The sequence below is a fragment of the Bombus flavifrons genome, unplaced genomic scaffold (assembly GCF_040668555.2).
Source record: "Bombus flavifrons isolate JBK064 unplaced genomic scaffold, iyBomFlav1_principal scaffold0032, whole genome shotgun sequence".
NCBI classification, from domain to species: domain Eukaryota; kingdom Metazoa; phylum Arthropoda; class Insecta; order Hymenoptera; family Apidae; genus Bombus; species Bombus flavifrons.
The window spans coordinates 102,899-115,068 of NW_027184777.1; positions in this window are offsets into that span (position 1 = coordinate 102,899).

Genomic DNA, 12,170 nt, shown 5'->3' on the forward strand with positions numbered 1-12,170 from the left:
AAAGATTCATGTTAGCGCTGCGTTGGAGATATGTGTTTCGCAGTTAGACTACGAAACAACTATTTCTTTACGCAGGCCCATGGTCAAGTAGTGTCAAAACTGGACATTCTGCCAATAGGTTGAATGTCGAGATCGATGTGTAGTGTTAAATAACCCATGGGCGGGTCTCGTGCGTAGTCACCTCCTCGTGGTGAGACCTGGTAATTGGCATCGTTTGCCAAAAATTAATCAGTCGATTAATCTTTGGAAAACGATACCAAGCCAAGAACTACGCAACAGTCCAGTTTGGATCACCAAAAGCCCCTAAGATAATTTTGGATGATCTACACTGGACTGCACTATTAATTTATAACATTTAAGCCATTAATTTACAACATTTACGTCATGAATTTACAACGATAAGTCACAAATTCATAACATTTAAGCTATTAATTTTTACATTTATACCATTAATTCCTAACATTCAAACTATTAATTTATAACACTTAAGCTATTAATTTATAACATTTAAGCAAATAATTGACAACGATTAAACTATTATTTTATAACAATTGAAACAATAATTGGCACATTTAAAACATTAATTTATAAGAATCAAACCATTCCTCGAGGAATCAGTAAGTCTCGCGCTAATAGCCCAATACATCGATAGATTTAACGAAGAAATACGTAACCGCGATTACAACCAATTAGATCATATTATTTGCTACATAATTAATAACTGTATCACGTACAGCGATGCAGGCGGTATTGAAGAAATAAAGCCATTTTATGTTACAACTATAACGAGTAAATTTAATCGTTTAACTTGTGAAGAATTAAAAAGGTACCTGACTTCTAAATGATCATTAAATAAGAATCTTAAATATCGCAAACAGTGATGTAGGTGTTACTCAAGAAAAAAGAACGTTTTATTTTTTAATTAGCACGAGTAAATGAACGAATATCGATAATATAGGATAACGCTTAATATGAATTCTATCTGTCTGATTATTTAATAGCTTAACTTATTTCACAGTAACGTCATCGACTGCACTTAGGCTCTTTTCCCTTTTTGTCCAAACTAATCGATAGTCGAAAACTAGTATCATGTAGGTGTGAATATAGTCTTAGTTTGTAGAAACTATTAAAATGATAAAAATGGATATCGTATTAAATCGTAAAAGATGCCAATTTACGATAAAAATTAAGAAATCGTTCAATTTGATTTTGTTACAATGGAAAAACCGTCTCCTGCTATGTCAAAAAATCGTTACCGTTTGATTAACAAACCGACGCCTTGTTATGTTATATAAGGAACACGGAAGTCGCGCGCGAGCTCTTTTGTGCCTGAAATTCCGGAGAGTGAACATCGAAGAGGAACATAAATATCAGGTAAGTAAGAAAAAATATCAAACAACAACATGGTAACTAGTAATTTATAACGTCTAAACCATTAATTTACAACACTTAAGCTATTAATTTATAACATTCAAGCCATTAATTTATAACATTTAAGAAATTAATTTATAACGTCTAATCTATTAATTTATAACATTTATGCTATTAATTTATAACATTTAAGCCATTAATTTCTAACTTTTTAACTGTTATTTTATACATTTAGCCATTAATTTATAACATTTAAACTATTAATTTATATCATCTAAGCCATTAAATTATATCATTTAAGCTATTAATTTACAACATCTAAGCCACTAATTTACAATATTTAAACTATTAATTTATATCATCTAAGCCATTAATTTATAATATTTAAGCCATTAATCTAAAACAAATCCTCCATTAATTCTTCACAACTATACCAATCATTTATAACCATATTCTCCCATTAATTCAAAGTAATTGTGCTCTTAATTTATAACAGTTGTACCATTAATCGGAAGCAACTCTACATTCATTGATTTAAATCAGTACCATCAATGTGAGTGAATTAATGATTTATATTGTATTATTTTATTAACGAAATCTTTCAGGTCCCTGGATTGCTATTTTATTTCTATATAGCATCATTTTTTAATTTTAAATACAGTACTTAATTTCTCATTTCACTATTTTGTATAAAAGCAGTGGTAACGCAGAGTGTAATTTTATGATGTAATTTTCCATGTCTGCTAAAAACCAAGGAAACAACACCATATTCATGGAATCAAGGAAGCAAGTGTAGTTTAACCGAAGGCAACGACATCTTATCTGTAGCTGCACATGAGTCATAGGACATTTCAAATAGTGTTGTTGTTTTGCCTCGGAGTACCAAAACCGTTAGATTACAAGTAATTTAAAAACAAATAAACTCCGGACAAAACAATGCCGCCGCTACAATGTCGCTTTATTATAAAATAATTTTACATCTCTGCTTCCAATGCGTAAAAACTCATATGTAAATGGGACTCGAGCGTAGTTACCTCCTCGTGGTGGGTCCCGGTAATTGGTATCGTTTTCCAAATAATAATACACCAAGTACTATTTCGAATATTAGTATTATTATTCGAAAACGATATCAAGCTAAAAACTACTTGAATATAGTCTGGTCTTGATCACCCAAAATAGTTTTGGTGATCTAAACTGGACTAATATCCCCCGCGGGGTCAACGTGGGACATCGTGGGACATCGCAGGACACCGTGGGATGCGAGCGTATTAGCTTTAATTAATCATAAGATAGATACCTATGTTATGTACATTGTAAGCTCATTCTGTACAAAGATACTTATCTATCTTGGAACGACAAATAAAGATCTCGTCTCTCTTGATCCCCTCGCTTACCATACTGGAAAAATTGTTCCCACGATATATCGGTTCGCGATCAGTCAGTTCTTTCAAACTGTCGCGTGGCGTACTCGCTCGCGTGTATTTCGGGTGCGTGCGGGTCAATGTGCTCTAGACAACTCTTCGGATTCGTAAGTCGCCCAAGGACAGCTCTGTCTTGGTGACTGCTCAACGTTTGCATCGGATCACGGGAGTTGTCGTCGTGCCGGTGATGCTTGCTAATCTGTTGGGGATTCAGTCGTGGATCTGCAGTCCTGTCCGATTGGTACTTCGGTACTCGGTCAGGGACCAGCAATTTCACGTCCTCCGTAATCCTGTTCGGCCCCGCGGGAGTGGACCCCACTGTTCAGTTGAGGTATTGCCTTCGTAATCCTGTTCAGCGGTCCCTCCCCGTGAGTGGACCCCACTGTTCAGTTGGGGCCTCGTGCCTTGGTAATCCTGTTCAGCGGTCCCTCCCTGTGAGTGGACCCCACTGTTCAGTTGGGGCCTCTTGCCTTCGTAATCCTGTTCAGCGGTCCCTCCCCGGGTTCCACTTGTTCAGTTGGAGTGTGTCAAGTTGCTGGCCTATGTGCTGGATCCACGGCTGAATTACTAGTGGATCACTGGCATCATCTGTCGGCGCCATCGACCGCGACTCGTGTAAGTTTCGAACGGCGAAACAGGAGTCGAGTTACGGCCAATTGTTGGGCTTTCCGTTGAACCTCGGGGTTATCTCGTGTACTGGGGTATTTCGCGTCGGTTTGTTAGTTCTTTCGAGAGATCGCGATCTCGTCCGTTTCGGGACAGTGTCAGTAGCTTCATCTTCTTCTTTCCGTTCCAAGTTAGATAAATGTGTCTTTGATACCGAATGTTGCCAGTAGGGATGCGAATTATTGTATATTTGTACTGATCGATGTAATCGTTGTGTGGGAGATAGATGATGCGTTACGTATGCCTTGTTCTACGTTTGTAAAGATTCATGTTAGCGCTGCGTCGGAGATATGTGTTTCGCAGTTAGACTACGAAACAACTATTTCTTTACGCAGGCCCATGGTCAAGTAGTGTCAAAACTGGAAATTCTGCCAATAGGTTGAATGTCGAGATCGATGTGTAGTGTTAAATAACCCATGGGCGGGTCTCGTGCGTAGTCACCTCCTCGTGGTGAGACCTGGTAATTGGCATCGTTTTCCAAAAATTAATCAGTCGATTAATCTTTGGAAAACGATACCAAGCCAAGAACTACGCAACCGTCCAGTTTGGATCACCAAAAGCCCCTAAGATAATTTTGGATGATCTACACTGGACTGCACTATTAATTTATAACATTTAAGCCATTAATTTACAATATTTACGTCATGAATTTACAACAATAAGTCACAAATTCATAACGTTTAAGCTATTAATTTTTACATTTATACCATTAATTCCTAACATACAAACTATTAATTTATAACACTTAAGCTATTAATTTATAACATTTAAGCAAATAATTGACAACGATTAAACTATTAATTTCTAACAATTCAAACATTAATTTGCACATTAAAAACATTAATTTATAAGAATCAAACCATTCCTCGAGGAATCAGTAAGTCTGGCGCTAATAGCCCAATACATCGATAGATTTAACGAAGAAATACGTAACCGCGATTACAGCCAATTAGATCATATTATTTGCTACATAATTAATAACTGTATCACGTACGGCGATGCAGGCGGTATTGAAGAAATAAAGCCATTTTATGTTACAACTATAACGAGTAAATTTAATCGTTTAACTTGTGAGGAATTAAAAAGGTACCTGACTTCTAAATAAGCATTAAATAAGAATCTTAAATATCGCAAACAGTGATGTAGGTGTTACTCAAGAAAAAAGAACGTTTTATTTTTTAATTAGTACGAGTAAATGAACGAATATCGATAATATAATATAACGCTTAATATGAATTTTATCTGTCTGATTATTTAATAGCTTAACTTATTTCACAGTAACGTCATCGACTGCACTTAGGCTCTTTTCCCTTTTTGTCCAAACTAATCGATAGTCGAAAACTAGTATCATGTAGGTGTGAATATAGTCTTAGTTTGTAGAAGCTATTAAAATGATAAAAATGGATATCGTATTAAATCGTAAAAGATGCCAATTTACGATAAAAATTAAGAAATCGTTCAATTTGATTTTGTTACAATGGAAAAAGCGTCTCCTGCTATGTCAAAAAATCGTTACCGTTTGATTAACAAACCGACGCCTTGTTATGTTATATAAGGAACACGGAGGTCGCGCGCGAGCTCTTTTGTGCCTGAAATTCCGGAGAGTGAACATCGAAGAAGAACATAAATATCAGGTAAGTAAGAAAAAATATCAAACAACAACATTGTAACTAGTAATTTATAACGTCTAAACCATTAATTTACAACACTTAAGCTATTAATTTATAACATTCAAGCCATTAATTTATAACATTTAAGGAATTAATTTATAACGTCTAAACTATTAATTTATAACATTTATGCTATTAATTTATAACATTTAAGCCATTAATTTCTAACTTTTGAACTGTTATTTTATACATTTAGCCATTAATTTATAACATTTAAACTATTAATTTATATCATCTAAGCCATTAAATTATAACATTCAAGCTATTAATTTATAACATTTAAACTGTTAATTTATAACATTTAAACCATTAATTTACAGCATTTAATGTGTTATTTTATACATTTAAGCCATTAATTTATAACATTTAAGCTATTAATTTATAACATTTAAGCCATTAATTTCTAACTTTTGAACTGTTGTTTTATACATTTAAGCTATTATTTTATAACATTTAAGCTATTAATTAACAACATCTAAGCCATTAATTTACAACATTTAAAGTGTTATTTTATACATTTAAGCTATTAATTTATAACATTTAAGCTATTAATTTATAACATTTAAGCCATTAATTTCTAACTTTTGAACTGTTATTTTATACATTTAGCCATTAATTTATAACATTTAAACTATTAATTTATATCATCTAAGCCATTAAATTATAACATTTAAGCTATTAATTTACAACATCTAAGCCACTAATTTACAATATTTAAACTATTAATTTATATCATCTAAGCCATTAATTTATAATATTTAAGCCATTAATCTAAAACAATTCTTCCATTAATTCTTAACAACTATACCAATAATTTATAACCATATTCTCCCATTAATTCAAAGTAATTGTGCTCTTAATTTATAACAGTTGTACCATTAATCGGAAGCAACTCTACATTCATTGATTTAAATCAGTACCATCAATGTGAGTGAATTAATGATTTATATTGTATTATTTTATTAACGAAATCTTTCAGGTCCCTGGATTGCTATTTTATTTCTATATAGCATTATATTTTAATTTTAAAAACAGTACTTAATTTCTCATTTCACTATTTTGTATAAAAGCAGTGGTAACGCAGAGTGTAATTTTAAGATGTAATTTTCCATGTCTGCTAAAAACCAAGGAAACAACACCATATTCATGGAATCAAGGAAGCAAGTGTAGTTTAACCGAAGGCAACGACATCTTATCTGTAGCTGCACATGAGTCATAGGACATTTCAAATAGTGTTGTTGTTATGCCTCGGAGTACCAAAACCGTTAGATTGCAAGTAATTTAAAAACAAATAAACTCCGGACAAAACAATGCCGCCGCTACAATGTCGCTTTATTATAAAATAATTTTACATCTCTGCTTCCAATGCGTAAAAACTCATATGTAAATGGGACCCGAGCGTAGTTACCTCCTCGTGGTGGGTCCCGGTAATTGGTATCGTTTTCCAAATAATAATACACCAAGTACTATTTCGAATATTAGTATTATTATTCGAAAACGATATCAAGCTAAAAACTACTTGAATATAGTCTGGTCTTGATCACCCAAAATAGTTTTGGTGATCTAAACTGGACTAATACCCCCCCGCGGGGGCAACGTGGGACATCGTGGGACATCGCAGGACACCGTGGGATGCGAGCGTATTAGCTTTAATTAATCATAAGATAGATACCTATGTTATGTACATTGTAAGCTCATTCTGTACAAAGATACTTATCTATCTTGGAACGACAAATAAAGATCTCGTCTCCCTTGATCCCCTCGTTTACCATACTGGAAAAATTGTTCCCACGATATATCGGTTCGCGATCACTCAGTTCTTTCAAACTGTCGCGTGGCGTACTCGCTCGCGTGTATTTCGGGTGTGTGCGGGTCAATGTGCTCTAGACAACTCTTCGGATTCGTAAGTCGCCCAAGGACAGCTCTGTCTTGGTGACTGCTCAACGTTTGCATCGGATCACGGGAGTTGTCGTCGTGCCGGTGATGCTTGCTGATCTGTTGGGGATTCACTCGTGGATCTGCAGTCCTGTCCGATTGGTACTTGGGTACTCGATCAGAGACCACCAATTTCACGTCCTCCGTAATCCTGTTCGGCCCCGCGGGAGTGGACCCCACTGTTCAGTTGAGGTATTGCCTTCGTAATCCTGTTCAGCGGTCCCTCCCCGTGAGTGGACCCCACTGTTCAGTTGGGGCCTCGTGCCTTGGTAATCCTGTTCAGCGGTCCCTCCCTGTGAGTGGACCCCACTGTTCAGTTGGGGCCTCTTGCCTTCGTAATCCTGTTCAGCTTTCCCTCCCCGGGTTCCACTTGTTCAGTTGGAGTGTGTCAAGTTGCTGGCCTATGTGCTGGATCCACGGCTGCATTACTAGTGGATCATTGGCATCATCTGTCGGCGCCATCGACCGCGACTCGTGTAAGTTTCGAACGGCGAAACAGGAATCGAGTTACGGCCAATTCTTGGGCTTTCCGTTGAACCTCGGGGTTATCTCGTGTACGGGGGTACGTCGCGTAGGTTTGTTAGTTCTTTCGAGAGATCGCGATCTCGTCCGTTTCGGGACAGTGTCAGTAGCTTCATCTTCTTCTTTTCGTTCCAAGTTAGATAAATGTGTCTTTGATACCGAATGTTGCCAGTAGGGATGCGAATTATTGTATATTTGCACTGATCGATGTAATCGTTGTGTGGGAGATAGATGATGCGTTACGTATGCCTTGTTCTACGTTTGTAAAGATTCATGTTAGCGCTGCGTTGGAGATATGTGTTTCGCAGTTAGACTACGAAACAACTATTTCTTTACGCAGGACCATGGTCAAGTAGTGTCAAAACTGGACATTCTGCCAATAGGTTGAATGTCGAGATCGATGTGTAGTGTTAAATAACCCATGGGCGGGTCTAGTGCGTAGTCATCTCCTCGTGGTGAGACCTGGTAACTGGCATCGTTTTCCAAAAATTAATCAGTCGATTAATCTTTGGAAAACGATACCAAGCCAAGAACTACGCAACAGTCCAGTTTGGACCACCAAAAGCCCCTAAGATCATTTTGGATGATCTACACTGGACTGCACTATTAATTTATAACATTTAAGCCATTAATTTACAATATTTACGTCATGAATTTACAACAATAAGTCACAAATTCATAACATTTAAACTATTAATTTTTACATTTATACCATTAACTCCTAACATTCAAACTATTAATTTATAACACTTAAGCTATTAATTTATAACATTTAAGCAAATAATTAACAACGATTAAACTATTAATTTATAACAATTGAAACAATAATTGGCACATTTAAAACATTAATTTATAAGAATCAAACCATTCCTCGAGGAATCAGTAAGTCTCGCGCTAATAGCCCAATACATCGATAGATTTAACGAAGAAATACGTAACCGCGATTACAACAAATTAGATCATATTATTTGCTACATAATTAATAACTGTATCACGTACAGCGATGCAGGCGGTATTGAAGAAATAAAGCCATTTTATGTTACAACTATAACGAGTAAATTTAATCGTTTAACTTGTGAAGAATTAAAAAGGTACCTGACTTCTAAATAAGCATTAAATAAGAATCTTAAATATCGCAAACAGTGATGTAGGTGTTACTCAAGAAAAAAGAACGTTTTATTTTTTAATTAGCACGAGTAAATGAACGAATATCGATAATATAATATAACGCTTAATATGAATTTTGTCTGTCTGATTATTTAATAGCTTAACTTATTTCACAGTAACGTCATCGACTGCCCCTAGGCTCTTTTCCCTTTTTGTCCAAACTAATCGATAGTCGAAAACTAGAATCATGTAGGTGTGAATTTAGTCTTAGTTTGTAGAAACTATTAAAATGATAAAAATGTATATCGTATTAAATCGTAAAAGATGCCAATTTACGATAAAAATTAAGAAATCGTTCAATTTGATTTTGTTACAATGGAAAAACCGTCTCCTGCTATGTCAAAAAATCGTTACCGTTTGATTAACAAACCGACGCCTTGTTAAGTCATATAAGGAACACGGAAGTCGCGCGCGAGCTCTTTTGTGCCTGAAATTCCGGAGAGTGAACATCGAAGAAGAACATAAATATCAGGTAAGTAAAAAAAAATATCAAACAACAACATTGTAACTAGTAATTTATAACGTCTAAACTATTAATTTGTAACATTTATGCTATTAATTTATAACATTTAAGCCATTAATTTCTAACTTTTGAACTGTTATTTTATACATTTAGCCATTAATTTATAACATTTAAACTATTAATTTATATCATCTAAGCCATTAAATTATAACATTCAAGCTATTAATTTATAACATTTAAACTGTTAATTTATAACATTTAAACCATTAATTTACAGCATTTAATGTGTTATTTTATACATTTAAGCCATTAATTTATAACATTTAAGCTATTAATTTATAACATTTAAACTATTAATTTCTAAAATTTAAGCCATTAATTTCTAACATTTAACAAATTAATTGACAACATCTGAGCCACTAATTTACACCATTTAAACTGCTGTTTTATACATTTAAGCTATTATTTTATAACATTTAAGCTATTAATTAACAACATCTAAGCCATTAATTTACAACATTTAAAGTGTTATTTTATACATTTAAGCTATTAATTTATAACATTTAAGCTATTAATTTATAACATTTAAGCCATTAATTTCTAACTTTTGAACTGTTATTTTATAGATTTAGCCATTAATTTATAACATTTAAACTATTAATTTATATCATCTAAGCCATTAAATTATAACATTCAAGCTATTAATTTATAACATTTAAACTGTTAATTTATAACATTTAAACCATTAATTTACAGCATTTATTGTGTTATTTTATACATTTAAGCCATTAATTTATAATATTTAAGCTATTAATTTATAACATTTAAGCCATTAATTTCTAACTTTTGAACTGTTATTTTATACATTTTGCCAATAATTTATAACATTTAAACTATTAATTTATACCATATAAGCCATTAATTTCTAACATATAAGCCATTAATTTCTAACATTTAAGCAATTAATTGACAACATCTGAGCCACTAATTTACAACATTTAAACTGTTGTTTTATACATTTAAGCTATTATTTTATAACATTTAAGCTATTAATTTACAACATCTAAGCCACTAATTTACAATATTTAAACTATTAATTTATATCATCTAAGCCATTAATTTATAATATTTAAGCCATTAATCTAAAACAATTCCTCCATTAATTCTTAACAACTATACCAATAATTTATAACCATATTCTCCCATTAATTCAAAGTAATTGTGCTCTTAAATTATAACAGTTGTACCATTAATAAGAAGCAACTCTACATTCATTGATTTAAATCAGCACCATCAATGTGAGTGAATTAATTATTTATATTGTATTATTTTATTAACGAAATCTTTCAGGTCCCTGGATTGCTATTTTATTTCTATATAGCATTATTTTTTAATTTTAAATACAGTACTTAATTTCTCATTTCACTATTTTGTATAAAAGCAGTGGTAACGCAGAGTGTAATTTTAAGATGTAATTTTCCATGTCTGCTAAAAACCAAGGAAACAACACCATATTCATGGAATCACGGAAGCAAGTGTAGTTTAACCGATGGCAACGACATCTTATCTGTAGCTGCACATGAGTCATAGGACATTTCAAATAGTGTTGTTGTTTTGCCTCGGAGTACCAAAACCGTTAGATTACAAGTAATTTAAAAACAAATAAACTCCGGACAAAACAATGCCGCCGCTACAATGTCGCTTTATTATAAAATAATTTTACATCTCTGTTACGTCGCCTAAAACATCTGCGCTGCAGCTCTCGCGACCGGCCAGCCGACGGCCTGCGTAACGTCATTTCGACCCTCAATAAACCTGAGGACCAACCATAACTTTCTCTTGCATTGTGTACACATGTATCTGCATTCCATCCGTCGTCCTGAAAGCTTTCTTAAGGCTAGAAATATTTGCGACGCACATCTGGTTTTTAGGGAGGTCCTTGGGTTTATTAGGCGCAATTAAAAACACGGAGAAAGCGGGTACGCGCCCATTAGGAAAAATCGAACATCTGTCTAATAGAACAGGCTGGGTTTTCCCATGCACAAGGTCACTCACGAACCACGTTGGTCGGAGGTTTCCTACTCGTCACTTCTCCTACGACTCTCGGAGAGTCATGTCGCAGACTTCTCCTGCTACATCAGGAGGGTCAAGTCAACTTACTTCTTCTACATACGACAACGTCGAAGTCTAACATCAAAATCTAGTGTCTATCAAGTATCCTCTAGTGCTACGTCCACTAACATACGAAATTCGATTGTACGAACCTTGCTCTATTAGTCATATCTATCTCATATTCGTGCGACAAGGTGTTATCGACGATTTGTATCTACTCAACAGTGTAGTTTAAGTGTTGGAAATATATATTTTATAATTCTGTGAATCACAGTGTTATATAAACTTAATCACCCCTATTATCTTAACGGAAATCAGGGGATCGATCAACTCGTGGTGTCGATTAGTATAATCGTAACGGGAATTTACGACTCCCGTTGACGTCTCTCCTCGCGATTGCGTCTCCCCGCGATTGGTCGAAATAACATGGTCCTTCGAGCCGGATTTTGCGCCATTAAAAAGTGCATTGACCGGTGACTATACAGTGTCGCGTGAAATCCACATTCCAACGACTTAGGCAACTAGCCAAAGGAGCTGCCATCGGAAAGGAACTCCTTCCTCGCTCAGCACATACGCGAGCCCACACCGCACTGTAACGAGTAGCTACCGATTCCTAGATCAACGTCCATTTGATTAAGGTAAACTCGTTCCTGCCATTAAACTCAAATATGGCCCACGTTGAACCGATCAGCACACTGCGGCGGAGACGAAGCATCTTAGTCCGTCGACTCGCGACCACGAAGCGTCAACTCGACGAATATGAAGCGTCTGGACGGGTAGAAAAGAACTCCCTCATAGCATGCCGTAACTTCTTCGACGAGAATTGGAGGAAGATAATCGAGG